Genomic DNA, 27,543 nt, shown 5'->3' on the forward strand with positions numbered 1-27,543 from the left:
GTAACTGCAGCACTTGATGCATTCAGGCTCTGCTTCCACAACTCTGGGCTGTAGACTGTCTGTAAACATCTGCTATCCACAAGCCCCAGCATAGTCGCTCTATTTATATTCGCTCCAAATTGATACGGGTGCTGTTTGGGTTCAGCGCCTCCCGATAATGAACTCCAACAACTCCTACTTCCTTGGGTGCAGGTTTGTTTCACTGAGCCCAGTTCCCACCAATGTGCTGCCAGTTCCCATATTTGAAACACTGTGGTAGCTTCAGTCTTGCTCCTTTCTTCTTTCTTTGGTTTTATTTTTGCAATGGAAGCATTTTGTTTAGAAGTGAGGGCCAGTAGTTAATTGCTACTATAAGCCAAATGACAACAAGGAGCAAGATCTTTTACCCTTAGAGCGTGGGATTTGGGGGTTTTCCCACCCACCTCTGCGTTGCCTCAGGGAGGGCTTCAGTATGCAATTTAAGAACTATTTAACCTCTCATTTCTTCCTTGTACAGCTGGATGTTTGAAGCCACCTCTCTGCTTTATATTCGAGGTTAAAGTTCAGTTGTTGAGTAATTTCAATGTTTTTATTTTAATGTTTCTAAAAACCTTTTAGTATGTTCTTCATAATGACCTAAATGTTCCAAGGTAGTCTTTGTACTTTCTTGTATTCTCTTGTTCCCATGTGGTTGGCCGTTTGGTATGCCTTTTGCATACTCCCAGTAAGCAACCGGGCAAGACATGGGTCCATGTCTCTTGCGCCCGAGCCCATCCTTAGCAACTCTTTCAAATATAATAATAAAAATTCGGAGTCTTCAGCTGGAGAATCTTTCTGTAGCACTGAAGAACGTATATTTTGGTGAAACTTTGAGGCTGCAAATATATTAGTGAGTTGAACCAGGGACTCTTGATGTTTTTCAGCAGTTGTGATTATATTATTGACCAAGTTACGCCCCTGTTTACACTGAGACAAAGCCTTGACTAAGGAGACAAAACATGCAGTTTGTATGGGTGGATGTATGACGTTACAACGCATACTTTTACAACGCATTCCTTTACAACGCATTTATTACAACGCAACATCTATTACAACGCTTTCCATTACAACGCATGCCATTACAACAAATTTTTAAAAACTACCTTTACAACGCATTCCATTACAACGCATACTACCTTTACAACGCATACCATTACAGCGCATAACATTACATTGCATGTATGGTAAGTTTTGGATAGTGTAGGGGTAAAAATTACTATTCTAACTCCAGGGGGGTGCAACAGTAGGGTAAGTGTTGGATAGTGTAGGGGTGAAAATTACTATTCTAACTCCAGGTGGGTGCAACAGTAGGGTAAGTGTTGGATAGTGTAGGGGTAAAAATTACTATTCTAACTTGAGGGGGTGCAACAGTAGGGTAAGTGTTGGATAGTGTAAGGGAACTATGCGTTGTAATTTTATGTGTTGTAATGGTATGCGTTGTAATGACATGCGTTGTAGTGGTATGCGTTGTAGTGTCATGTGTTGTAATGGTTGCGTTGTAATGGCATGCGATGTAATGGATGTTGCATTGTAAAAGTTTTGTTGGAATGGTAGTGCGTTGTAAAAGTTGCATTGTAAAGGTTGTTTCCCGTATGGGTGTGCATACACCAAAGAGGTACACGTGTTTAAATAACCTAACGCCCAGTTTTTTTTTACAAAAAGCTTTAGCACAGAGGTGCACAAACACCTCACAAGTGAAATGTTTACCTATGCGCAAAGTGAAACGTGATCTTGTCCAGTCTTCTGCCTACACTGACATAATCAACATAATTCCCAAACCTAATGAAGTACGTCATTCAAACTTGATCACAGTCTTGGACAGCAAGAGATAACTATTGAGTAAAGGCTATGAGAACAACAAAAAGGCTAGATTCATGTGCACATGACTTACAAATTATGGGACCACAGGTTTTTATGGTTTCCTCTGCTGTGCACATAGCGATGTCCCATACACCCCCTTGTAGTGGGGTGCCCTGCTCACACCATTGTGGAGTTGTCTGGGCGAGCACAGTGCTGCTGCTGACTTTACTTCACTGCCTCCCTCTCCACAGCCACACCTCAGTTTACCACATTCCCTCTACCTCCTCTAGCCCCGCCTCTTTCCTGTTCTGAAAGCAGGCAGGGAGGTTTCTCCTGGTGTAGATTAGAGAGCAGGAGTGCCAGGACTGAGATCACTGGGGAGGGAGAGAGGAGAGCGAAGGAGAGCTGAGGACCCAGGGGACACCGAGACCTCTCCACCTTCACCTTGAAACCTCTCCATCATCCGTTTGAAAGGTATCTGCGCTTCAGCTGTTTACCAATTACCTTACACATTTTTTTCCCAGCTATTTTCAAACTTGTCATAAAGTTTCAGTGGGTCCATTTATCTAAGCCTACTATGCAAATGTGTGGGAAAAATATAGTTGTAAGTGGTTCCCAGTGGATACAATTGACAGGACTTTTAAAAAAATAATTGAACAGCTTTGGGAAAATTTCGGTTGTTGTCAGTCTCATATTGGAACTGTTTTTTTTGTTGCAAACTGGATAAATTAAACCAGAAGCGTGCAATATTATGTGGCTGCAAATTTGCTATCATGGGGGGGGGGGGGGGGGGGGGGGGGAGCGCGTGCTGGGGTAGTGACCTAGAAAATTAGAGGCTTATTAATGAAAGATTTATGAAGCCACGCAAAGCCACCCTGTGTGACTGTGAGTGGCCTCATAAATCATTAGTAAAGCGACTCAGCGCAAATCACTGCTTTGCCTTACTCTGCGCCCGGGAGGCATAATATGGGCGTCGCAGTGGGTTTACCCATGCAACACGCATGCAGCTAGATTCATCAAGCTTAATTGCGCTCGCAAAGGGCCAGATTCTGAGAATCTGGCCCTTTGCAAGTGCAATTTTTGCATTTGAGATTCATCATCCCAAATGCAAAATTCGCTAATAAAGAATTTGCGAGGAATTGCATTTAAGGAATCTCTATTTGACATTCCTTAAATGCAATTCATGAACCATTTTGAAATTGCGAAACCGCAATTTAGGCCGCTATTTACCACGAAGTCAAACCTCGTGGTAAATAGCTAAAACTTAGAAAAATGCATTTAAATGCATTTTTCTAAGCTGCATGTTACACACATGTCCTTTGGACATGTGTGTGCACAACATCAGTGTAAATTCACATTTCAGGGGTGCTACCCCTGCACCTTTGAAATCGCATCCTTATTTGCGATTAGCAAATTGCTAATCGCAAATAAGGAATAACTCCCCATTCATTCCTATGGGCCTGAGTTATTCCTTATTTGCGATTAGCAATTTGCTAATCGCAAATAAGGAATGTGTAGAAATCGCAATTTATTTAGCAATTCCTACATGAATCCCGTTTGGCAAGTCCTTAATAGCGATTCCTTATGAATCGCTATTAAAGACTCGCAAAACGGCCCTTTCATGAATCTAGCTGATGGAATTTGATGCTGCCCCAGATTTACAGAAACATAAACCTGGGGAAACGCCACATCCATATGTTTCCGAGGAGATGCGTAACGAGGAGCAAAAGTTTAATTTCTTCTCGATTTTTGCTCTTTTTATGTGTGCTGCATTCTGCTGCACGCGTTTAAAGTGGAAAATGCCTCTCAGGATTGTTTTTGTGCATGGAGGTACCCCTCCGGGCGCAAAAACAATCTGACCTGCAACGGAGGTACCCTTGCACCATCGTGCAAGGGTTCCTATGTTGGCGCTAGGGTGTCGAAAAGACACTAGCGCAAGAAGAAAGGACTGAAATGCACTGTCTCGCTTAAATACGGGGCATTCCTGCCCTTTCACTTTGTCGTAGGGTAAGGCAACAAGGTTCACAAATATTTTGACTACCCATTCTCCTTCTGAATATGGTGGATTAAGTCCTGTCATGGGCCAGAGCATGCCCCAAATCCAACGCAACCAGATGGGGTGAACACCTCCAAAATTGTTTTGGTTGTGGAAAAAGCTGTATCTCGAAGAGGAAGCACATTGCTCCTGTTGAAAAAGGATACAATGACTTTTGCAATTACATTTCTGCTAGGCATTTACATGTGTATATGTCTACACAGTGCATATTTATTCGTGTAACAGCCTACAGACGAACGTTGTGATGGATAGCAGGGACTGTCACAGTTCACTAGAATGCATCTGGAACATTTTGAAAATGTTGCCAAAAATTGTACGTCTAAGCCAAATGAAGGCGTAAATCTTCAGGGGAAGATGCTAGCATATATCTTGTGACTCAGGCTCACATAGTCCAATATTCAAAACTTACTGACCTCAGCTGCATCGAGTAGAAACCAGTTTCAACTGGCAACTGGTATTTCCAGAAGGATGACAGCAAATCATGTGTTTCAAATCATGAAAGCCCATTTTAGTAATTTTACAATAGGGAGGGCTTGAAAGCACTTCCGGTTATGTAAGGAGAGGAAAGAAGGGGGCAATGGGTAATCCTCCTAGGGCGTTTATAGAGAGAGGTGCATTCTTTGGGGCGCAGGCAACAGGTGTCTGGAGCTACACTACAGTCCGAGTAGAAAGTACTACTATCACAACTGGAACCACACTGGGGTCATGTTTTACAACCTCGCTCTATTTAGTGTGGCCTCACTGTTCCTAACACAGCACCATCACACTTCAAAAGTATCACGTGCACAAGTCTTTGCAGGACTACAACACCCGGAATCCATTAGGATGTCAAATTACAGTGCCGTACTAACCCAAAGGCTGTGGGCACAGCTCTACTCCATAAAGCAATGCAGGCCTTCCCAGGAGAGACCCTGGAATGGAAGGTATTCTACTGGGCTCTTCAATGGACCACCTCACCCCTCAAATTCCCCAGTGGGGCTCGAACAACACTACAGTATTTACACACTTTAATCTCGCCCTGCAGCCATGTTCTGGAGTTTCTATAAATTATGTCAGTATTTTAAAGAACACTGAAAATATCAACATGCCTCAGGTACAAGATTACAACTAAGCCTGTGTGCAAAGTACCATTTTTTTGCTAATTCATGATCATTTTTATATAAAAGAAAACTTAGAGGTCCATTAGGATGGCGGACGGACAAAGTCCGTCCGACATCCTGTCTGAGGACGGTACCGTCCGCCACAGGGGCGGAGGTCCCGTCCGTGGAATTAGGATGCACCCGTCACAGTGGCGGGTTCATCCCGCATTTTTAACATTGCGGCGGGCGGTGCTGAAAGCACCGCCCGCCGCAGTGTTAAAAATGCATGTTGTGCGTTTCAAAGCACAACATGACAGGCACCGCGCGGTGCCTGCCATGTTGTATTTTGAAACGCAGGGGGGTATCATAGGTACCCCCATGTGCACCCCCCCACCCCCTCTTCACCCTGGGGGCCCGCAACGGGTCCCCAAAGCAAGGACCGTATGCCTTTTCGTGGTGGCAAGGCATAGCCCCCAGCACATCCTAATATGGCTGGCGGTTTCTGATAGACACCGCTACCATATTACAGCTTTTCCGCCACGGTCGCAAGGCGACAACGGCGGAAAAGCGGTGGTCGTTCTTCCTGTCCGCCACGGTACCCCCCACCATTGTAAAATGGCGGGGGGAAATAGGTGGCAGACGGGCAAGGATGGCGGACGGATCGCAACCGCCTGCATGGCGGTGGCGATCCGTCCGCCATCCTAAATGACCCCGTAGTAAAGATTTTGAATTAGCCAGGATGCTTTTTCTGAAGATTGGAGACTTGCTCATGCGTAAGATGGCACAGGTCAAGTGGTTTGTGCTGTGCTACTTGGAGATGTTTGCTCCGGTAAAGGCAGCAGATTGGAAAATTGTCTTGGACAAGGTACACACTGCACAGGGATCACACTGAAAAGCTGCCCACGTCCAACTAGATCACTTGGAAAAAATGTCAATGGATAACTTGATCATATGGTGAGATTACTCATGGGAAACTGCATCATATGGGCAAGATACCTATGGTATTGTGGATCACCTGGGTGAAGTACCTTTGGGAAATATGAAAAGAGCAACATATCCACCTTCAAATCAAAACTGAGCTAGTTCCCAAAGGGCAATTGTGACACAGAAATCAAAACACCAGAGCCAAATTCATGAAGCAGGCATTTTAATCATGAACAAGTGGATCACATGGCAAATTGATTACAGTCGAGATTCTTGTGAGCTGTTTACCAGTAAGAAACTTGCTCAAGCACATCCTCTCCTTACATCTGACATATGGGTTAGTCTTTGTGACTTGTATAGGGCTTGCGTGAGTCGCAAATAGAAGGGGTATTGAAGGGATGCACCCCTTCTATTTGCAGTTAGGAGATGCATATGCCAATGTTTTATGATTGCAAGGGCATTCGCAAACTTAGATCAAATGCCAACTCCTCAAAGGGTGCAGCATCTGATTTGCAACTTGGGAAGATGATCCAGTGGGAGATTTTTCACTTTTGGGAATGGAGATATTGGCCTCTGTGGGTGCAGACATTTGTCCAGAGAGCCACTGCCTGCTAGCCAAGATGTCGTACTAATGGGAAACTGTTATAAAAAAATAACACTGGTCCCTTTAATGGACGAGGGCTTTTCCCTCTTGAAAATGCAAATGCCTGGGCTAAGGCCTGCTGTCTCCTGCAGCCTCCATCCCAGTATTTACAGCCAATCGCAGTGGGTTTCGAAATGCAAATTGCCAAATTAATGTTCATCATGCAGGTCGTTTTGTGACCTCCTGTGACATTCAGTGAGTATTACAACCTAACATTATTAGTATATAGGTTGCGTCACAAATTGCATTCCCATTCTAAAGTCAGTGTGTATAGTGCACATTCCTGGTATGTGAAATGTAATGGAATATAAGGCTCTGTACCCTATGCTCCTTTCTATGAGAAACCTTTCTGTGTGCTTGGCTTCCTTCGTGGATATGTCCCTCCTTGGAATTGCTTCTCATATTTTGAAGATGGGGTAATATGACATTACTGCAGTGCGCCTTCATGGAATCATCCAGTTTAACTCAGTCACATTTTGTCCATTCACAAGTTAGGAAAGAGAGATCAAAATTCGAAAACAATGTAAAAATTATTTTGGTAATTAGGTGCATTTTGTATAGTCAGGATGTACATACTTCCTCAATGCAAGCCCTCAGTAGGAAGCTGGCTCTGTATATACTATACCAAAGTAAGGTATGATGTGCAGAGGTAAAGTAGATAATACCTTACTCTCTCTTTATGGTTGTGTGGGCGAGCGGAAAGGCTTTATCAGAGGGTAGTGTTAAGCATTTATTGTACACACTCAGGCAAGAAATGATGTCACACACTCAAAAACTGAACTCCTAAAAATGTGTCTGTATAAAAATATTATTTTATTTTTTATTTTTCTAGAAGCAATCCAGGCCTGTTACAGGAAAGTCCAACAATACTTACCAACAATAATGTAGTTAAATATAGTTTAAATGTAGTTGAATGCAATTGGATTGATTACAGGTACTTTCTCTACTCAGTGTGATAAGCCTAGAAACCACACTAGAAAATGTTCTAGATATAAGTAAATACATTTTTGTAAATATGCAGTTTCTTAGGGTTTCATGCAATCCAGCTCCACACTTAGAACAATTTTCACAAAAAAGCAGTCAATGCAGTCCTAAGAGAGACAACCAGGTTATTGGTTTAACAGTAAGTACTTAGGTTTGGGAGTTGTTTTACTAGGGTTAGAACAAGGGTTCCCCCAGGGTCAAAGATGCACTCTCAAAGCACCCTCAGCAGTACTAGGGCAGCCGGGTGCAGAGTACTGCGGCCCAATGTTATCCAATGGGGGATAGGAGCACACTGTTGGTGGCTGCTCATGAGCAGGCCACAAAGTTGTGGGAGCGAAGTACCTACAGCGGCTCAAGGGTGGCCAGGTACAGGGTGCTATTTTAGCATGGATGACTTGTTGTTTTCAATGGGGATTCCCGGTTTTGGATTTTGGCTGCATGCTCGGTCCAGGAAGTCTTCTTGGAGGGACCAAAAGCTGGGCAGGTAAGTTGGAAGGCTTGGAGACGTAGGTGCACCTCAGGTTCTCTTCTCCAGGATGCAGGGCAGCTGCATGCAGGGTTGCCTTTTAAGGTCGAATTTCACCTTACTGAGTCACTCGCGGTTGGGGGTCTCCGTGCAGAAACTGCAGGTGACGTTGGGAAGTCATGAAGGGGTAAACCCATGGTAGACTCAGACTCTGGAGTGCTGAGGGACCTTGCAGGGAACCCACCAGAGGCTGTTTGTTTTTCAGGGGGCATCTCTAAGATGCCCTATGAGTGCTTTGTACAAAAAATACCACACTAGCATCAGCGTTGGGCTATTATGCTGAGAAGTTTGATACCAAACATCCCAGAATTCAGTAAAGGGTGCTGTGGAGTTCGTAATGACAAACTCCCAGACCATATACTCTTTTATGACTCTCCAGCACTTTCAATGTCTATGAATGGACTTAGACACTGTAGGGGAGTGTACAAGGCTCATGAAACTGTACCCTCACCAGTGGTATAGTGCATCCAGCTAGAGGGGTATTTTACCTATATCATAGGCAGTGGTTAGCAGACATGGCACACAGGTATGTGTGCCATGTCGACTCTTCACTTTTCTCTGCACCAAAACACACAGCCTGCAATGGCAGTATGTGTGTGTATTAAGGTACAGGACCTCTAAGGGTGGCAAAATATGTGCTGCAACCCTTAGAGGCCTTCCCTGGTTCAGTGTCCTTGGTACCCGTGTTACCTTTTACAAGGGGCTTACATGTGGCCAGAGAGGTGCCAATTGGGGGTGCATAGGTACAGCTTTGGGAAGGAACACAGGCCCTGGGAACCTGATTGGCAGGGACAACGTGCACATCAAGTTATGGTGCATCAGAAATCTGCAAAAAGTGGGGGTGGGGGAGTTATTGCAACAGAAACCCAGCTTCCTACACCCTTTAACAAGCAAAGTATCCTTTTGGGATTCAGAAAATATTTACAAACCATGATGATCGAAACGTATTGTGCTACCAGTTGGCTTAACAATTTTGTTGGAATTCTACACGCCCTGTATTGGTTTCTCCTGCCAAACACAAATAATCTTAAGCGTTCACACTCTGCTGTAAGGATGGGGAGGGAAAGGGCGAGGGACAACGGTTGCAAGATAATATGACCTCTATCGTAAGCTTGCAATAATGTATGAATTGCATGAAAGAATAATCATTACCAACTTTCATGTATCCATAGGTTCACAGGCGCTTCCATGAATCCGAAGTACCAAATTGCGGCTATAGTGGGCTTCTCCCTCTTGTTGGTAGCTGTCATTGTGGCCATCATTTGCGCTGTTGTTTACACCTCCAACACGAGGAGCAATGCAGTGAATCATTACCAGTATGTTCCAATCATTGGCGATGATGACATTTTAATCATGAAAAATATGACCACTTCACACTGATTCTAAGAGCAGATAAACTGGATCCCCACCTGGGAAGCAGCCAACCAGAGAGCATGCCCCACAAGGGATCCCAATGGATTACTTCATGGCAGTTAATTTTTACTCTGATCCCCTAGCTTCACTTGCTAAGAAGCTCAACCCAGCCAACCGTGAATGGAGGATGCTGGAGAACCCAAGACTTCGATGTTTTGTTCAGTCTACTCTCCTGTTCGCTGCAGGTGATGAGAGTGAAGCACTTAAGCTGCTTCATAGGAGAGTATGCTGGCCTCAGTGACTCACTTACTACCAAAATGTGTGCATCTATATGCCTAGGGAGTTCCTCATCACTTCCATGGAGAAACCGGCAGCCCGGTTCCTCGAGGACAAGAGCTTGCTGGTCTTTGATACGTGTCACAGTGTCTCTCTGCCGAACATCTCATTATCACCACTCCAGAAAGTCCTCACCCCGTCCTATGAGAGGCTCCTAATCACCATGAAAGATGGAATACGCGCTACCTCCACTCAAGCTGGGATTGTAGTGATTCTGAACGTGGGCCAGGAGCAGGTATGGAGAAGAATTCCATATTGTATTCTGCATTGCCTTATTCAACGTAAAATATTGGAAAAGTGATACATCCATGCTTGATTTGTGTGTTGTTTTACATCCTGCATTCCACTTGCTAGTGTAAAAAATGCAATCTTTAGAGACGTTCGACCACAACAACAACTATACCTCTTGAAGGGTCAGTTAATGCCTGGCTCTCAGCAAACTCCTTCCAACTGCAATTAATTGACCAACAAAATCCAACTGCATTTGGGCTTATTTCATCTTCAAAAAGTATGTTTCTATCGCTGTTACTGTAGGGAACACCATCTTACCTGCACCGTACCCTCCCAACCTCTTGGTCACGTTCACCAACCTCCTTGCCTTCCAGTCTTTCAGACCTTTACTTACCAGCTCATACCACCTCTTTCCACACAACTCCAACAAGTTATGTCAATTCTCCTCAAATCCACCACCTTATGTCCATAATCTGACGTCATTGTGGAAGTACCACGTCTCCAGCCCCTATGGTCATTCAACTCAGTCGACATTACACCAAAACACATCCTTTTTATTTAAATCTGAAGTCCACCATTCTGCAATGGTCCCAAGCTACTCAACCTCTCGCATCCCCACTACGAAATCTGCCTGCGCCTTAAGCTCTGCAACTTCCTCCCTCCTATCCACCTTGATTTTATGTGCTGCATAACAATGCTGAATTCAACATTCCCAAGGGTAGAATTTCATAGGTCCGCGCATATACAAAGGTATGTCTTTGGGAGGATACAATTTTCACAACATGATACCTTTGAGAGTCTGATCTAAAACAATTGTTGTTATTCACCAGGAAGGTTTGGTAAAATAGGTGTATGGTATCAATCATAATGGGAAAATATAGCAGAGCTTGATTTTAAAACACAGTTTGACTGGGTATGGGGCAAAACAAAATAGATTTAAGATGGAAAACCTGGAAAGGATAATTCCCTTGCTTTATTAGTGCACTGCCACTATGCCAGTGTACAAGGAGTGGCCATCGTCCGTGGTACATATCAATATTGTCTTTCCCTTCCAAAAAGCTTGGCGTGACAGGATTAATCAATCAATCAATCATTGTAAAGCGTACTACATACCCGCGAGGGTCTCAAGGCGCTGGGACCCTGAATTAATGCTTGTTGTACCCCTCACAAAGACTGGGTCCAGAATCGGAATAGAAGAGGAGATGAACAGCTGCAACTGAGAAGAAAACTAAACACAAAATTGTGGAGCGTGGAGCCCAGTGACTAGAGTCAGCAATAGTCTCTGTTTTTCAATAGAAAAGTGAATTAGTAGCAGTGATGTGCTGAAATGTACAATGTTGATTAATTTTGTCTTAAAGAAATCGGAAAGAACACACATCAGCGCACACGTTTTTATGCAGAAATACACTATGGAGTCAAGTTCAAGAGTTTATAGCTCCTACTGATGAATACAAAATATTTGAAAATAATTCTGTGAATTTGTACAGGTTTGGGAATAACAGACACACGCAACAGTGACCTTTATACATTTCTTTCCTTGATTTATCAAGCATGGGGGTTGGATATTCTCAGGTGTGAAAATACTGTGGTATTCTAGTTTGTGGCTGAGTTGTCCACTGAGAAATGGGGAATTACCACAGAAATCAGAGTTTCGACACCAGATTGCAACAGTCCTGAAGTGTGGCCTGATTTCAATCCAGACATTTCACCAGCTTTGTGCTGGTGAAATGTATTGGTGTGGGCAGGGCTTTAAGAGGGATGAAAAAACACTGGGGGGGGGTCTCTCAAAGGGGCGTGGCCAATGTAACTAAGGGCGTGGCTAAAACACGTAACCTAAAAATCTGTGCTTCACACAGAGTGCCGCCCGACTTGTATTTTGCTGATTCTGTCATTGCATCCAGATATATGATCCAAAAAGTAACATCATACCTACAACAAGCCGGCACTATAGGCTTTGTCAATTGTTGTTATTGCATAAGATAAATAATCAGCAACTATGGCTTGTATATAATATTGAAAAAGCTTCCACTTAAAGCCCTGGTGACACCACAACGATGTTGCTGCTCCTGCATTTCAAAATGAGAAGGGAAAATCCAGAGATAAAATGATTCTCTTTAAGTGGTTTCCCTTCCCCTACAACGCTCACCTGGCATGACGTTATGCTGTAACTTCTCCCCTAGTGAGAAGTGAGCAGTGTGAGCACCCGCACATCCATGTGCCGCTGTCACTGCAGTCCGAGAAAAAAACGGCCCAACTGTGCCAGGGCACAAAACAGAGCCCGATAGAGACCCGTTTCGAGCCCCCCTTAAAGGCACGCGTGATGTTACCCACACTTAAAGCCTTGGGTGTGGGGAACATCACGCATGCCTGGGGCATAACCAGGCTGCCAGGCAGGGAGGCCGCCAACCCTACAAGGGGCCCCCTATACTTCAAGGGGGCCCTTTGAGCCCAAGGCTGGTGAATAATGGGAGACTCAGGGGCCCCTCGTCACATTGTGCTAGAGGGCCCCATCATTTTTTGCTATGCCACTACAGAAGGCGGTTTTACCATATCTCAGGTAGCAACTAATCTCCCAAGACCGGGCATCTTGAGATGCCCATGGGGTACCAGGAAGATGGAGGACATCATTAGTTTCAGTAGATGTAGGACTGGCTTATTTGATTTTGATATCCTTGACCACATATTCAGGAATAGGTCCTGAGGAGGAATTACCCTCAAGGTCCTCCTACAGGTAGAATCAGATTTTACTCCCAAGGCAGAAAGAGTGCCCCCTTGTGTAAACTCCCAGAGCAGGTGCTGGCAGGGTCATTGTATGCTCTGGACTTCCTGTGTCATAGCACATAGGGGTTTAAGTTACCGTTGGACAAAAGTACCAAACTTGATTGGGCAGCTGAAAGAGAACATTAAAGAGAACAAACAGGTCTTATTTTAAACCAAACTGATTTGTTTGTGCAATTATCGTTAGGTTTTATAACAAAAATATATCAAAACATTTTGGTGAAAAATCAATACTGTTCTTAAGTATTACAGTTGTCTGTAGAAATACTGAACATTTTAAAGAATTTAGCAGGAATAGATGCAGAGACTCGGATCACTGCACAGCGGTGAAGGGATAAATGCATACTATGTCATAATAGTAATCCCCAGGAGTACTGTGAGGGTGGCCTCCCTCTGCCAGTACTTTGACTGCTCAGTGGAATCAAAGCTTTAATCTCAGAAATATGTTTGGCCAAAGTGCATTCAGGATCTCTCCTTTTGTAGGTTGTGCAAGGTTTATGAACACTACTTCAAATACATGAGCTCCGAGAATACGGCTCTCAAGGGAGGTACCTTACATTATAGGTTGGCAGCCTCCTGGCACAATGTTAGGACTCCACTTCTGCTACAGGCTGATGTAAAACATAGTACTATTGTAGCAGGGCCATGGAGCTTGTGAAGAGGCATTCCAAGCAGCCCTGCAACTCCTTTGTACACATTTTGGTTTTGAGACTAGTTAGGGGCAATGGTCTGGCACCTAAACGTCGCATCTAGGTTCTGCATTACTGCAGTGATGCTGCTGCCATCTGGAATCTTTCCTGCTCCCCAGTTATCTCTGTTGGAACTTTAACTTGACACTGCTCCCAGACTCAGACTTACTGCTGTGTCAAGTAGACTAAATCGGTGGGACCGCGGACGACAAGGCTCCTCAAGCTCAGAAGGGCATGGCTCATAGAATTACACACTATCTGGGAAAAATGTCAATCCAAAAACAGATTAAAACTCTGCATTCGCGATAGCATGGGTGTCCAACATGAGTCAAAGAGGGTCAGATCTGTGCTAGATTCTCAGGATATCTGCATAAGATACATCTTCCTACAGTTATTCTAAATTGAACTCTTTAAGATAGTCAGTAGTTGGACATCTCAGCTCTGCTGAATTTTGCGGTACAAAAAGGGGCTTGGCAGGGCATGGCCAATGTGTGTTTATAACTAAAGTCTTACACTCTCGAGATTGATCATGGCACACCATAAATCTAGTGTGTCTGCAACCAAGCCCTCTCAATGCTTAGACAGGGGCATGTTATGGCATGGCCTTCAGATGCAGACAGCTACAGTAAGAGAGGTGTAGAAACAGGCAAGAAAGGTACAGAAAGAGGGAACAGGGGTGCAGAAAGAGGTAAAAGGTACACATACATTTGCACTAGAGGAACAGAAAGAAGTAAGAGCAGTGCAGAAAAAAGCAAGAGAAGTGCAGAACAAAGCATGAGAGGTGGGTAAATAGGCAAGAGGGGTACAGGAAGAGGCCGGAGGGGTGCAGAAAGAAGGAAGAAAAGTGCAGAAAGAAGCAACAGAGGTGCTGACCGAGAAAGAGACATGAAGGATGCAGAAACAGGCAAGACAAGTGCAGAAAGAAGCAACAGAGGTACAGAAAGAGGAAAGAGAAGAGCAGAAACAGACAGGAGAGGTACAGAAAGAGGGAACAGGGTTACGGAAAGAGGCAAGAGAGGTATAGAAACAGTTAGGAAAGGTGCAGAAAGAGGGAACAAGGGTACAAAACGAGGCAAGAGAGGTGCAGAAAGAGGGGAGAGGGCTGCAGAAAGAGGCAGGAGGGATGCATAAAGAAGCATGTGAGGTGCAGAAAGAGGCAACAGAGGTGCAGAATGATGCAAGAGAGGTGCAGAAACAAGCAACGGACGTGCAGAAAGATGCAAGAGAATTGCTGAAAGAAGCAATAGAGGTGTTGAAAAAAGCAAGAGAAGTACAGAAAGAGGCAAGTGAGGTGCAGAAAGAAGGAAGAGCAGTGCAGAAAGAAATAACAGAGGTGAAAAAAGAGGCAAGAGGGGTACAGAAAGAGGCAGGAGGGGTGCAGAAAGAAGGAAGAGAAGTGCAGAAAGAAGCCACAGAGGTGCTGTGCTGAAAGACGCATGAGGGGTGCAAAAAGAGCAAGTGAACTGTAGAAAGAAGCAACAGAGGTGCTGTGCTGAAAGAGGCATGAAGGGTGCAGAAAGAGCAAGTGAACTCTAAGTATGGGCAAAATTTGCGAATTCGCGCTCCGCGAATTCGTGCGAAATTGCAAAAAAAGTCAGCGAGTTTGCGAATTTTCCCACGAACTGGCGGATTTTTGTGCCATTTGCACAAATATGTGACCACGTGTGCCAGCGCACCAAAAGGCGCCGAGGTCCCTTGAGTGAGCTGGCCATTATAGTGGGGACGGGTGGGAAGACGTTTCATACTGCTAGTGTGTGGTGGATGGGGCCAAGCGGGCAGGGTTTCTATGCGAGTTCACATGCATCTTGTTTGTAAAGGGTCAGAGACCGAGCAGAGCAGCAGATGAGGAGAAAACAGCCTCCTGGTCACAGGAGCTACACGGGGATGGCGCTCGGGAAACTCATGGATGCAAAAATACGTTTGGCACAGGACCCCAGAATCCTTCAGATGTCCAAGATAGCTTTGCTGCACGTGTTGGTACAAAGCCATTCTGATCCTGCTCAGTGGGTTCAGGCGCATGCAGCTGCTGCTGCTGGACAATGTCCCATCTCATACTAAACTGCCCTGTACAGGCATATGCTGGCGCTGGGCAGTAGGGTGCAGTGGAATGCGGGTGCTCCACGCCTGGTATATGCGCATACCGGTGCTAGGGGGGGACACGTGTTTATTGGTGTTATGTAGCAAGTTATGACTTTACATTTTGACTGCACCAGACGGTGGTACCACCTACATGGATCAGGAGCATCCAGGCACCAGACTTCATGGTGCAAGAGCATAATGGTGCTGTGTGGTACGGGTATATATGTACTGGGGGGAGGGGGACACTTAGCACAATGTGTGCTCACGCCCAGAGGGCTCCCAGGCAATTTCGCACAAATGATTTTCACACTGAGAGGGCTCCAGGGCAGTTCAGCAGCACGGGGCTTACACCCACTGGGCCTCGGGGCAGTTCAGTAGCGCGTGGGCTCACAACCCCTGGGCAGCACAGCAGCGCAGGGGCTCACACCCACAGGGCTCATGGGCAGTTTAGCAGTGCCACCCTCTGGTTCATCACTGCCACCCTCTGGTTCACCACTGCCACACTCTGGTTCATCACAGCACCCTCTGGATCACCACTGCCACACTCTGGTTCATCCCTGACACCGTCTGGTTCATCACTGCCACCCTCTGGTTCACCACTGCCACCCTCTGGTTCATCACTGCCACCCTCTGGTTCACCACTGCCACCCTCTGGTTCATCACTGTAATCCTCTGGTTTATCACTGCCACCCTCTGGTTCACCACTGCCACCCTCTGGTTCACCACAGCCACCCTCTGGTTCATCACTGCCACCCTCTGGTTCATCACTGCCACCCTCTGGTTTATCACTGCCACCCTCTGGTTCACCACTGCCACCCTCTGGTTCACCACAGCCACCCTCTGGTTCATCACTGCCACCCTCTGGTTCATCACTGCCACCCTCTGGTTTATTACTGCCACCCTCTGGTTTGCCACTGCCACCCTCTGGATCATCACTGTCACCCTCTGGTTCATCACTGCCACCCTCTGGTTACCACAGCACCCCCTGGTTCACCAGTGCCACCCTCTGGTTCATCACTGCTACCCTCTGGTTCATCACTGCCACCCTCTGGTTCACAACTGCCACCCTCTGGTTGATCACTGCCATCCTCTGGTTCATCACAGCACCCTCTGGCTCACCACTACCACCCTCTGGTTCATCACTGTCACCCTCTGGTTCACCACTGCCACCCTCTCCCCCTCTGGTTCATCACAGCACCCTCTGGTTCACCACTGCCACCCTCTGGTTCATCACTGCCACCCTCTAGTTTATCACTGCCACCCTCTGGTTCACCACTGCCACCCTCTGGATCATCACTGTCACCCTCGGGTTCATCACTGCTACCCTCTGGGTCACCACTGCCACCCTCTGGTTCATCACTGCCACCCTCTGGTTCATCACAGCACCCTCTGGTTCACCTCTGCCACCCTCTGGTTCATCACTGCCACCCTCTGGTTCATCACTGCCACCCTCTGGTTCACCACTGTCACCCTCTGGTTCATCACAGCACCTCTGGTTCACCACTGCCACCCTCTGGTTTACCACTGACAGTCTCTGGTTTCCCCCTGCCACCATCTGGTTCATCACAGCACCCTCTGGTTCACCACTGCCACCCTCTGGTTCATCACTGCCACCCTCTGGTTCATCACTGCCACCCTCTGGTTCATCATTGCCACCCTCTGGTTCACCACTGCCACCCTCTGGTTCACCACTGCCACCCTCTGGTTCACCCCTGCCACCATCTGGTTCATCACTGCCACCCTCTGGTTCACCACTGCCACCCTCTGGTTCATCTATGCCACCCTCTAGTTCACCACTGCCACCCTCTGGTTCATCACTGTCACCCTCTGGTTCACCACTGTCACCCTCTGGTTCATCACTGCCACCCTCTGGTTCACCACTGCCACCCTCTGGTTCATAACTGTCACCCTCTGGTTCATCACTGCCACCCTCTGGTTCATCACAGCACCCTCTGGTTCACCACTGCCACCCTCTGGTTCACCACTGACACCCTCTGGTTCACCACTGCCACCCTCTGGTTCATCACCGCCACCCTCTGGATCACCACTGCCACCCTCTGGTTCATCACTGTCACCCTCTGGTTCATCACTGCCACCCTCCGGTTCATCATAGCACCCTCTGGTTCACCACTGCCACCCTCTGGTACACCACTGCCACCCTCTGGTTCACCACTGACACCTGGTTCACCACTGCCACCCTCTGGCTCATCACTGCCACCCTATGGTTCACCACTGCCACCCTCTGGTTCATCACTGTCACCCTCTGGTTCATCACTGCAGCCCTCTGGTTCATCACTGCCACCCTCTGGTTCATCACAGCACCCTCTGGTTCACCACTGCCACCCTCTGGTTCACCACTGCCACCCTCTGGTTCACCACTGTAGATTATTGGGAGAAAGCACACCTGCCCAGCCTCAACCGGGGGCTGATTAATGTGTTACTGAATTTGAGCTTCAAGTCCGGCACCTGCTTCCTTATTTGTAAGTGCTTCCTGTTGTGGTTTAATTTTTGTGACAGCCTGGAGCATTGTGCCATACTTGTAACTATTCTCTGACCCTGCTTCGAGGTTCAGAGCAGGGTCAGAGAATAGTTGCAAGTAGGCAACAACTCTGGAGGCGCAGCTCAGGAAGCACTTACAGGGTTACAGCAGGTGCCCAAGTTGAAGTTAATTTCTTTGTAACCATTTTGTAAATTGTTACAAAGAAATTAGCTTCAACTTGGGCACCTGCTGTAACCCTGTAAGTGCTTCATGTACTTCAGTTTTTGAAAATCCACCCCGAACGTGATTTCGCGGATTTTTCTGCAAGATTTCACGAGATTCGCAGACCGCGAAATTGCATAAAATCCGCAAATTCCGTGAACGGAACGAATTTTACGCCCATGCTTAGTGAACTCTAGAAAGAAGCAACAGAGGTACAAAAAGAGGCAAGAGAGGTGAAGAAATAGGCAGGAAAGGTACAGAAAGATGGAACATGAGTGCAGAAAGAGGCAAGAGAGGTACAGAAAAAGAAAAGAGGGGTGCAGAAAGAGGCAAGAGGGGTGCAGAAAGAAGCAAGTGAGGTGCAGAAAGAGGCACCAGAGGTGCAGGAAGACACAAGAGAGGGGCAGAAACATTCAAGAGAAGTGCAGAAAGGCGAGAGAATACTGAAAGATGAAACAGATGTGTGGAAAGAAGCAAGAGAAGTGCGGAAAGAGGGAAGTGAGGTGTAGAAAGAGGCAAGAGAGGTGCAGAAAATGGTAATAAAACAGCAGAAAAGGGCAAAAGGAATGCAAAAAAGGGAAGAAGGGTGCAGAAAGAAGCAAGAGATGTGCAGAAAGAAGCTAGAGAAGTACAGAAAGAAGCAAGAGAAGTGCAGAAAGAGGGAAGACGAGTGCAGAAAATTACAACAGGGTTGCAGAAAGACACAACAGGGATGCAGAAAGAAGTAAGAGAGGTGCAGAAAGAGGCAATAGAAGTACAGAAAGAGGACAGAAGTGCAGAAAGAAGCAAAATAGGTGCACAAAGAGGCAAGAGGGGATACAGAAAGAGGCAAGAGCAGTGCAGAAAGAACCAAGAGATGTGCAGAATGAGGAAAGAGAGGTACAGAAAGAGGCAAGAGCAGTGCAGAAAGAACCAAGAGATGTGCTGAATGAGGAAAGAGAGGTGCAGAAAGAGGCAAGAGATGTGCAGAAAAACAAAGGAGGGTATAGAAAGAGGCATGTGGGGAACCGAAGGAGGAAAGAGAACTGTAGAAAGCTACAGGAGAGTTGCAGAAACAGGCAAAAGGGGTACAGAAAGAGTATACAGGTATGCTGACAGAGACAAGAGAGGTGCAGAAAGAAGCAACAGAGGTGCTCAAAGAGGCAAGAGGAGTGCAGAAACAGGCAATAAAGGTACAGAAAGAGGGAACAGTGCTCTAGAAAGAGGTAAGAGGGATACAGAAATCTGCAAGAGAGATGCAGAAAGAAGAAAGAGCAGTGCAGAAAGAAGCAAGAGAAGTGCAGAAACAAGCAAGAGAGGTGGAGAAATAGGGAAGAGGGGTGCAGAAAGAGGCATGAGGGATGCAGACATTTGCAAAAGGTACAGAAAGAAGCAAGAGCAGTGCAGAAAGAACCAACAGAGGTTAACAGAGAGGCAAGAGGGGTGCAGAAATAGGTATGACTACTGTACACATAGGCAAGAGGGGTACAGAAAGAGTTAGGGGGGTGCAGAAAGAAGGATAATAAGTGCAGAAAGAAGCAACAGAGGTGCTAAAAGAGGCACGAAGGGTGCAGAAAGGGGTAAGAGAAGTACAGAAAGAAGCAACAGAGGTACAGAAAGAGGCAAGAGAGGTGCAGAAACCAGCAGGAAAGGTGCAGAAATGGGGAACAGAGATCCAGAAAGAGGCAAGAGAGGTGCAGAAAGAGAAGAGGGGAGAGGGGTGCAGAAAGAGGGGTGCAGAAACAAGCAAGTGAGGTATAGAAAGAGCCAACAGAGGTGCAGAAAGATGCAAGATGGGTATAGAAACAAGCAAGAGAATTGCTGAACGAAGCAACAGAGGTGTAGAAAGAAGCAGGAGAAGTGCAGAAAGAGGCAAGTAAGGTGCAGAAAGAGGAAAGAGAGGTGCAGAAAAAGGCAAGAGAACTGCAGAAAGAGGCAAACGGGATGCAAAAAAGGGAAGACAGGTGCATAAAGAAGCAAGAGAGGTGTGGAAAGAAGCAAGAGAAGTGCAGAAAGAAGCAAGAGAGGTGCAGAAAGAGGGAAGACGAGTGCAGAAAGAGACAACAGGGGTGCATAAAGAAGCCAGAGAGGGGCAGAAAGATGAAAGAGAGGTGCAGAAAGAAGGATGAGGGGGAAAAAGAAGCAATGGGGGTGCAGAAAGAGGCTACAAGGATGCAGAAAGAGGCAAGAGAAGTGCAGAAAGGAGCAACAGTAGTAGGATAGTAGGGTATCCCTGTTGACTGCATTACTCTTGGCTATGGCTGCCCCAATCATCTTTTTGGAATAACCCCATGCTATTAACATGTTCTGACTGGGAGAGGCAGCGTGATGACTCTTTAATTAATGTTCTTAAGTCCCCCCTACTGGCGTCTTCGCTTTGCAATATGGTATTTGCAGTTCATTTACCTACTTTGTAGCCAAGCGGAAGGCATCAGCTCCACGCACCAGTCAAGCAGCGCATCAGTTTCCCAGCCTCCCGAGCCCACCTCTCGCCGCACCCGCTTCGCGGGTGCCGCTTCGCCGGTGGGTGCTGGTAGAGGCACGTTCTTCTAGGATTGAGGCGAGGATACCGGCAGCAAGACTCCAAGGCGGTAAGGGGCGCGAGGGACCAGCGGGGCTGCGAGCGTGCGGGGACTTCATTTCCCAGAAGTCCCTGCAAGACCAAGGAAGAGCTTCCGGTCCGCTCTCCCTGCTGGCCCGCCCCCCGCCCACCTGAGCCAGCTAAAAGCGTCTCTCTCCCTCCACCTTGTGGGACATTTACCTACTTTGTAGCCAAGCGGAAGGCATCAGCTCCACGCACCAGTCAAGCAGCGCATCAGTTTCCCAGCCTCCCGAGCCCACCTCTCGCCGCACCCGCTTCGCGGGTGCCGCTTCGCCGGTGGGTGCTGGTAGAGGCACGTTCTTCTAGGATTGAGGCGAGGATACCGGCAGCAAGACTCCAAGGCGGTAAGGGGCGCGAGGGACCAGCGGGGCTGCGAGCGTGCGGGGACTTCATTTCCCAGAAGTCCCTGCAAGACCAAGGAAGAGCTTCCGGTCCGCTCTCCCTGCTGGCCCGCCCCCCGCCCACCTGAGCCAGCTAAAAGCGTCTCTCTCCCTCCACCTTGTGGGACATTTACCTACTTTGTAGCCAAGCGGAAGGCATCAGCTCCACGCACCAGTCAAGCAGCGCATCAGTTTCCCAGCCTCCCGAGCCCACCTCTCGCCGCACCCGCTTCGCGGGTGCCGCTTCGCCGGTGGGTGCTGGTAGAGGCACGTTCTTCTAGGATTGAGGCGAGGATACCGGCAGCAAGACTCCAAGGCGGTAAGGGGCGCGAGGGATCAGCGGGGCTGCGAGCGTGCGGGGACTTCATTTCCCAGAAGTCCCTGCAAGACCAAGGAAGAGCTTCCGGTCCGCTCTCCCTGCTGGCCCGCCCCCCGCCCTTTTGCACCTCCTACAAAACAACACTTCCCTCCCGCAGCGCGGGACGCAGCTCGGGCGAAGACAGGGCAAAGACAGGGCCGTTTGAGGCCGTTCGAGGACGGCAGAGGACGGCCCGGGCCCTGTCACCCTGCACCCCACGACAACCCCTCTGGGCCCCCTTGAATTATTTAACGTACATTATTGGGGATCAGGATGCGTCCCAAAACACGAAGCACGTCCAAGAAAGCAACACTGGTGACGCAAGTGACCGGCCCTATAGATCTGTTTATATCCAGGGTAAATGACACCATTGACAAAAGCATCATCTTACTGGAGAAAAGAGTCTCTTTAGACCTCATACAGGCAAAACGATCTTCGCTCGGCTCAATTGCTACCGCAAATTCTCCCGTCCATCAGGGGGCAAACAATAATAATTGCTCCTTACCCCTGCCACTAACCATTGTTCCTATGGTGACTGTTCCAAACTTAGTAGACTTATCCGTAACCCAATCGGACTCCGATCAATCATATGTTGATCTTGATGCAACTCCTGATTTACAAGCTTGCCAATCACCGGATGAGAAATTAGTTCAAAGTCCCATTTGTAACTCTTTACCACCTGAGCCAGAAACGTATGTAGAACCAACAAAAACAAAGGAAATCATCACTACTTTCTCAAAGGAAATGCCAATCATCAAGGGAAAATCAAAAATAAAGAACCATAATTTAATTACTCCTACCCCAAATCCCTCGGCAGGTATCCCCTGTTGGGTGGAAAACATGGTTATGGATCTAAAATCTGACCTTGAAGCTAAAATTACAGCACAGATCAAACCACTCATATCAAAGCTGGACAGACTTACGTCATTAATTAACACTAAATGCAGTTGTAAATTAAGTAGAAACGGTCCTGCCCCAACACAGGGAGCAAAGGAAACACCTCAAAAATCACCTAGCACCAAACAAATAACAGGCAAAACAGTTAATCCCAATATTTCACAAATTAAAAAAGCGGCTGAAACACTTCCTTTAGCAAAAAAAGGGAGCAATTTGGAAGTTCCCCAAAATACTCCGGAGGTGGTAGTTCTTCCTTCTGCCACACAAACAGGTTTAGTAGGTCAATCAAAAACAAATAATAGACAAATAAAAGGGAATCTCACTATCCCACCAGAGACCCCCTCTCAGGAAATTCCATCAGATCTGAAGACAAAGCAACCTCGGCCCAAAATTATTAACTTACCCCCGGAAGCCTCTCCCCTCGTGGTGGTGCTAACAGCGGTGCCCCCACTGAAGGAGGGTACGAGAGAAACTTTTGCAGAGTTGAGGAACAAATGTGCCCAATGGCTCCAACTCCACAGACCATTACCCGCACATATTAGGGGTGACATCTTCTCTGTACGTAGAGGAGACTGGGTTGGTAGAACCCCGAAGGCAATAGCGGGGGATGTCATCAGTATCAAATTCAGGGAGATCGGGGCGTCAAATTATATCTGTAATTCGCCCAACAGAGGTCCTGCTACAAAAATAAATCCCCTCCCCTTGTCTTATTTTTTATCTTCACCTTCAAGGCAGAATTTTCCCTTTTATGCATATCCACCAAACCCTGGCCCTGCAAATCCCCCCGAAAATAACATATACCATCCCCAACACTACTTAGATAGGCCTAATTTCCCACAAAACTTACAACATTCAGTTTTTCAGTGGCAATCACCGGCCTTATTTTCCCAATTTGCACACCATGCAACCCAACACCCCATCAACCTACCACAATATTCACATCACACCTCCCAACAAGGGTGGCAACCTCACCAACCTCAGCAACCAACGCATTTTAGTATCCATCCTTGGCAACAGCCGCGGCAAGGATGGCTTCCCCCATTCAACCCACTAGGCCCAAATCATCATGGCAGAAATAGGGACGAATGGAGAGGCCAGGACCACCGGACAAAGTGCAACGATTCCACACGTTGGGATAGTTGGAATGGCCCTCAATTAGAAAATAGATACAGCCCCCTGGAATGTGTTGATTGACTACCACAATCACAACCTCAGGAAGACTCCCAACCGCAAACAGAAAGCCCGTTAGTCTCCTTAGTCTCAGAGACCCTACCAGCTCCTGAGATCCGAAATGAATTAAAAAGCACAAAAAGTCCAAGGGATAGCGTAATAATCCTCAGCTTGATCTCGTGGAACACTGCGGGATTAAAGACAAAAATAGAGGATGGGACAATCCTGTATCATACGCTTAATCACCAAGTACTATGCTTACAGGAGACATGGTCCCTACAAGAATACCACCTGCAAGGATTTAAAACGTACTCGTCCCTTGCGCTGCCGGGACATACAGGCAGACCAAAAGGAGGTCTCTGTATTTTTATAGCCAACACTATCCAAAACGTTAAAATAAAGGTTATCGAATTGGCACAAAATTTGCAGATCCTTGGTCTTTACTTCCAGAAAAGAGAGTCGATGATTATTATCAATTTTTATAACAATCTGGATGAATTGGACTTCGAGAAAGTCTTGGCCCACCTGCACGAGAAACTAATTAATTTAAGAATGAAACAAGGAGAAGGAGGCCCGGTAAACATATTATGGGCAGGCGATTTCAACCTACACGCCTGTACCAAACCAAAAAGAAAATGTCCCGGCATGGTGACGGAAGAAGGCCTCTTACTTACTCATTTTTCCCATAATAAAATGGGAAGGCAAGTGAATGATCTCCTATCCGATCTGGATCTCCAGATAGCAAACACCTCGGACTATGGGGAAAACTCACTTGCACCTACCTACATTGGAAGAGGCTACCAAACTACGGTAGACTTTATAATTATATCAGCGTCTTTACAACTAAGAGTAAAGAACTTTGAAGTAATACCAAATTCCCAAAGCGACCATGCAATTCTAACACTGGAAGTCTCATTAATTAACCAGAAATGTTCTCCTGAAATAATAGCTAACGCACTGACTCAGGAAGATATTAACATGGATAAAGTAAATGGGTATTCTATAAAATGGGAGAGGACAAATCCAGAGGAACTCACTAAAGAGCTAATAAGATTAGTCCATCCCCAAATTGAAATTTGTTTGGATACAGCCACCAACGACACGGATCTTTTAACCAACTTCGCCCAAATCATGGGAAAAATTAAGGTGCTACTAACAAAAAAACAAAAACCTACCTCATCCAAGCCCAATGGCTGGTTCAATCAAGAGTGCACCAAGGCTCATACAAATCTAAAGCAAGCCCTAAATAAAAAAGAAAGGGATCCTAGAACAATAGCCACTCTCAGAACTGAATATCTAAAAATAAGAAAAAGGAGGAAAGAGGAACTGAAGCGAGAGCTGTGGAATGAACTTCACACCAGTGCCCAGGAAAAAAACTCTAAAGCTTTCTGGAAAATTATAAGAACTCCTTTTTTGGCAGACGACATTTGCCCAAAAATCGAAGCTGCCATAGACGCTGTAACTTGGGTGTCACATTTCACCAGCATCTTCCGAAAACCAACCCACGATCAAGACCTGGAAGAAGAGGAAAAAATACCCTCACCATACCCAATAGATATAAGCTTTGATATTCCCGAAATCCTCGTGGCACTGAACTCCACCAAAAAAGGGAAAGCTCCAGGGCCGGACGGTGTCCCGGCAGATCTCTTCAAACATCAAATAGATCTCTGGGCACCAATTTTAACAAGAGTCTGCACCGCTACAGCAAAAATAGGAATCTTGGAGTCTTGGACCAGGTCCATTATGGTGCCGATTTTTAAAAAAGGTAATCGCATGGACCCCGCCTGCTATCGCCCAATCTCCTTGTTGGACTCACTGGGAAAAATAGCAGGACGAGTGATTTTAGAAAGACTTCAGGACTGGGCAGAAGAAAGAGGTATCTTATCCGACCTTCAATTCGGATTTAGAAAAGGATTAGGTACCGTGGAACAAGCCCTAAATTTATCATTAATTTTTGGAAAATATGTGCATGCAAAGAAAGCAAAACTTTATATGACCTACGTAGATTTGTCGGCGGCGTTCGACTGCGTCGCCCATACAAAATTGTGGTCCCTCTTGGCACAGATGGGGGTTGATCCTCCACTCCTGAATTTTCTAAGGGAACTCTATTCCTATCCATCTGCAAGAGTTCGTTATGGAATAAAGGGAGAACTGACGGAGTCCTTCGCAGTAGAGCGTGGGGTCAGACAAGGCTGTGTCCTGGCACCCTTCCTTTTCTCCCTCTATACCAACAACTTGGAGGTTGAGCTACTAAAGGGTGCCCGCGATCTCCCCTTGGCAAAACATCGCCCGATCCCCGCCCTGCTGTATGCGGATGACGCCGTCCTTCTCGCACAAACTCCCCGTGAACTCCAAAGGTCCCTTAATAGTTATTCCCAGTTTATGAGAACTCTTGACCTCCACATAAATGTGAAAAAAACTTTTGTAATGAATGCTGGGGTTGGGAAAAAACACCAAAACTCTATTTACCTTGATAGTCAAAAAATTGACTCAACCAAAGAATACTCTTATCTGGGGGTCATGATAGACAATAAACTCTCCTGGAAACCAGCAATAGAAGCCAGAAGCCATTGTTTCAAAAGAGCACTAGCCGCTTTGGTATCGTTCTCTCAAAAACTAGGAAAACGTCCACCTAGAGAACTGATAACTATATATAAAGCCAAATGCCAATCCACAGCTTTATATGGTGCAGGACTATGGGGACATATGGACGTCACGTCTCTGCAAACTGCAGAAAATAAATTCTTTAGATTTATCCTATCCGCCCCCAAAACTTCCTCCACTTACGCCTGCCACTTGGAACTAGGGGCACCATATATTGAAGACCTTGCCAAGTTACAACCAATTTTACTCTGGCGACGTATCTGGACATCGGACAAAAACGCCCTCACAAAAATGATAGTGGCGGACGCAATGTCCTTGGATTATGTTTTGAGAATTAAATGGCTGGCCTACATTCGGACCTTTCTTCGAGATCTTGGAATGGAAAAATATTATCTTAATCCCGAAAAAATTGGAGAACTCGCAAAGGAGAATTTAAAACAGCGAGCGTTGGACCATTTGATCAAACTAAGACTTCAGGTCGAGGCCGGGAAACAGTCGACGCAGCACGCCATGTTGGTTCAATCTACTCTTTCGATGCAGCCTTATTTAAATCTTGACATTGGTACCTTTGAACGATTCCTCCTGATAAGATTCAGACTGAACTTATTTCACAAACTGGTGGTTTTTCCAACACCAAACGTGTGGGACCTAAATTCACCTCCATGCCCATGTGATGGGATATCAGGTCAATCCACGCTTCATACAGTTCTGTTCTGTAAATTTTATCAGGAACACCGCAAACTCTGGCTACTGACCCTTTTAAAATCGTGGGGTCTCAGACAATGCAGAGTGGCCATGTTGAGCCTGCAGCTTTTGGATACTGAAGCCACATGTTACCATGTCCTTAATTTTTTGAAATGTATATACAGGCATAGGAAAAACCTTTAAGAAAATATATCTGTACTGTATATACTAATGAAATTTCTTTCTGTAATCATTTTAAGTAACTGATAACTAGATCTCTTTGAAGACTTTTTAAATTGTATTGCTTTTATGGATTGTAATAATCCGAATAAAGTTTATTATTATTATTATTATTATTATTATTAAATAAACTGCAAATACAATATTGCGAAGACGCCACGCTGCCTCTCCCCATATGCCATTTCCCAAGATGAAGGGCGCGGTGACGCCCGAAACGCGTTGGAACTGTCATGGCGAATTCAGCCCAAGTTTGTTGAAGTATTAGCTGTGCTGCCAGAGGAAAATAAAACATTTTGTACATGGATGCGTGTGGGCTGTAGGATTTGGACTTCGGGGGCCAACAGCAGGCCCTCCCTCACCCGTAGACCTCTGGATTGGGTCCGTGGGGAACCCCAGGGACCCCTCCTTCCCAACTATGCACATTGTGGCAGG

General features: G+C 46.4%; 1 long non-coding RNA gene across 2 annotated transcripts in view; it reads left to right on the forward strand.

The window, feature by feature from the left end:
* The first annotated feature begins 2,163 nt into the window (after window positions 1–2,163).
* Window positions 2,164–27,543, forward strand: part of LOC144785884 (uncharacterized) — a 31,618-nt gene continuing 6,238 nt past the window's right edge. Inside the window, exons 1-3 of one of the 2 annotated variants that reach the window (XR_013602054.1) lie at window positions 2,164–2,292; window positions 9,203–9,761; window positions 9,807–9,954. This is a non-coding gene — a long non-coding RNA (uncharacterized LOC144785884). Of the gene's footprint in view, window positions 2,293–9,202; window positions 9,955–27,543 lie in introns of both variants that reach the window. The other variant, XR_013602053.1, reaches the window with a different exon arrangement.

The sequence above is a fragment of the Lissotriton helveticus genome, chromosome 10 (assembly GCF_964261635.1).
Source record: "Lissotriton helveticus chromosome 10, aLisHel1.1, whole genome shotgun sequence".
NCBI classification, from domain to species: domain Eukaryota; kingdom Metazoa; phylum Chordata; class Amphibia; order Caudata; family Salamandridae; genus Lissotriton; species Lissotriton helveticus.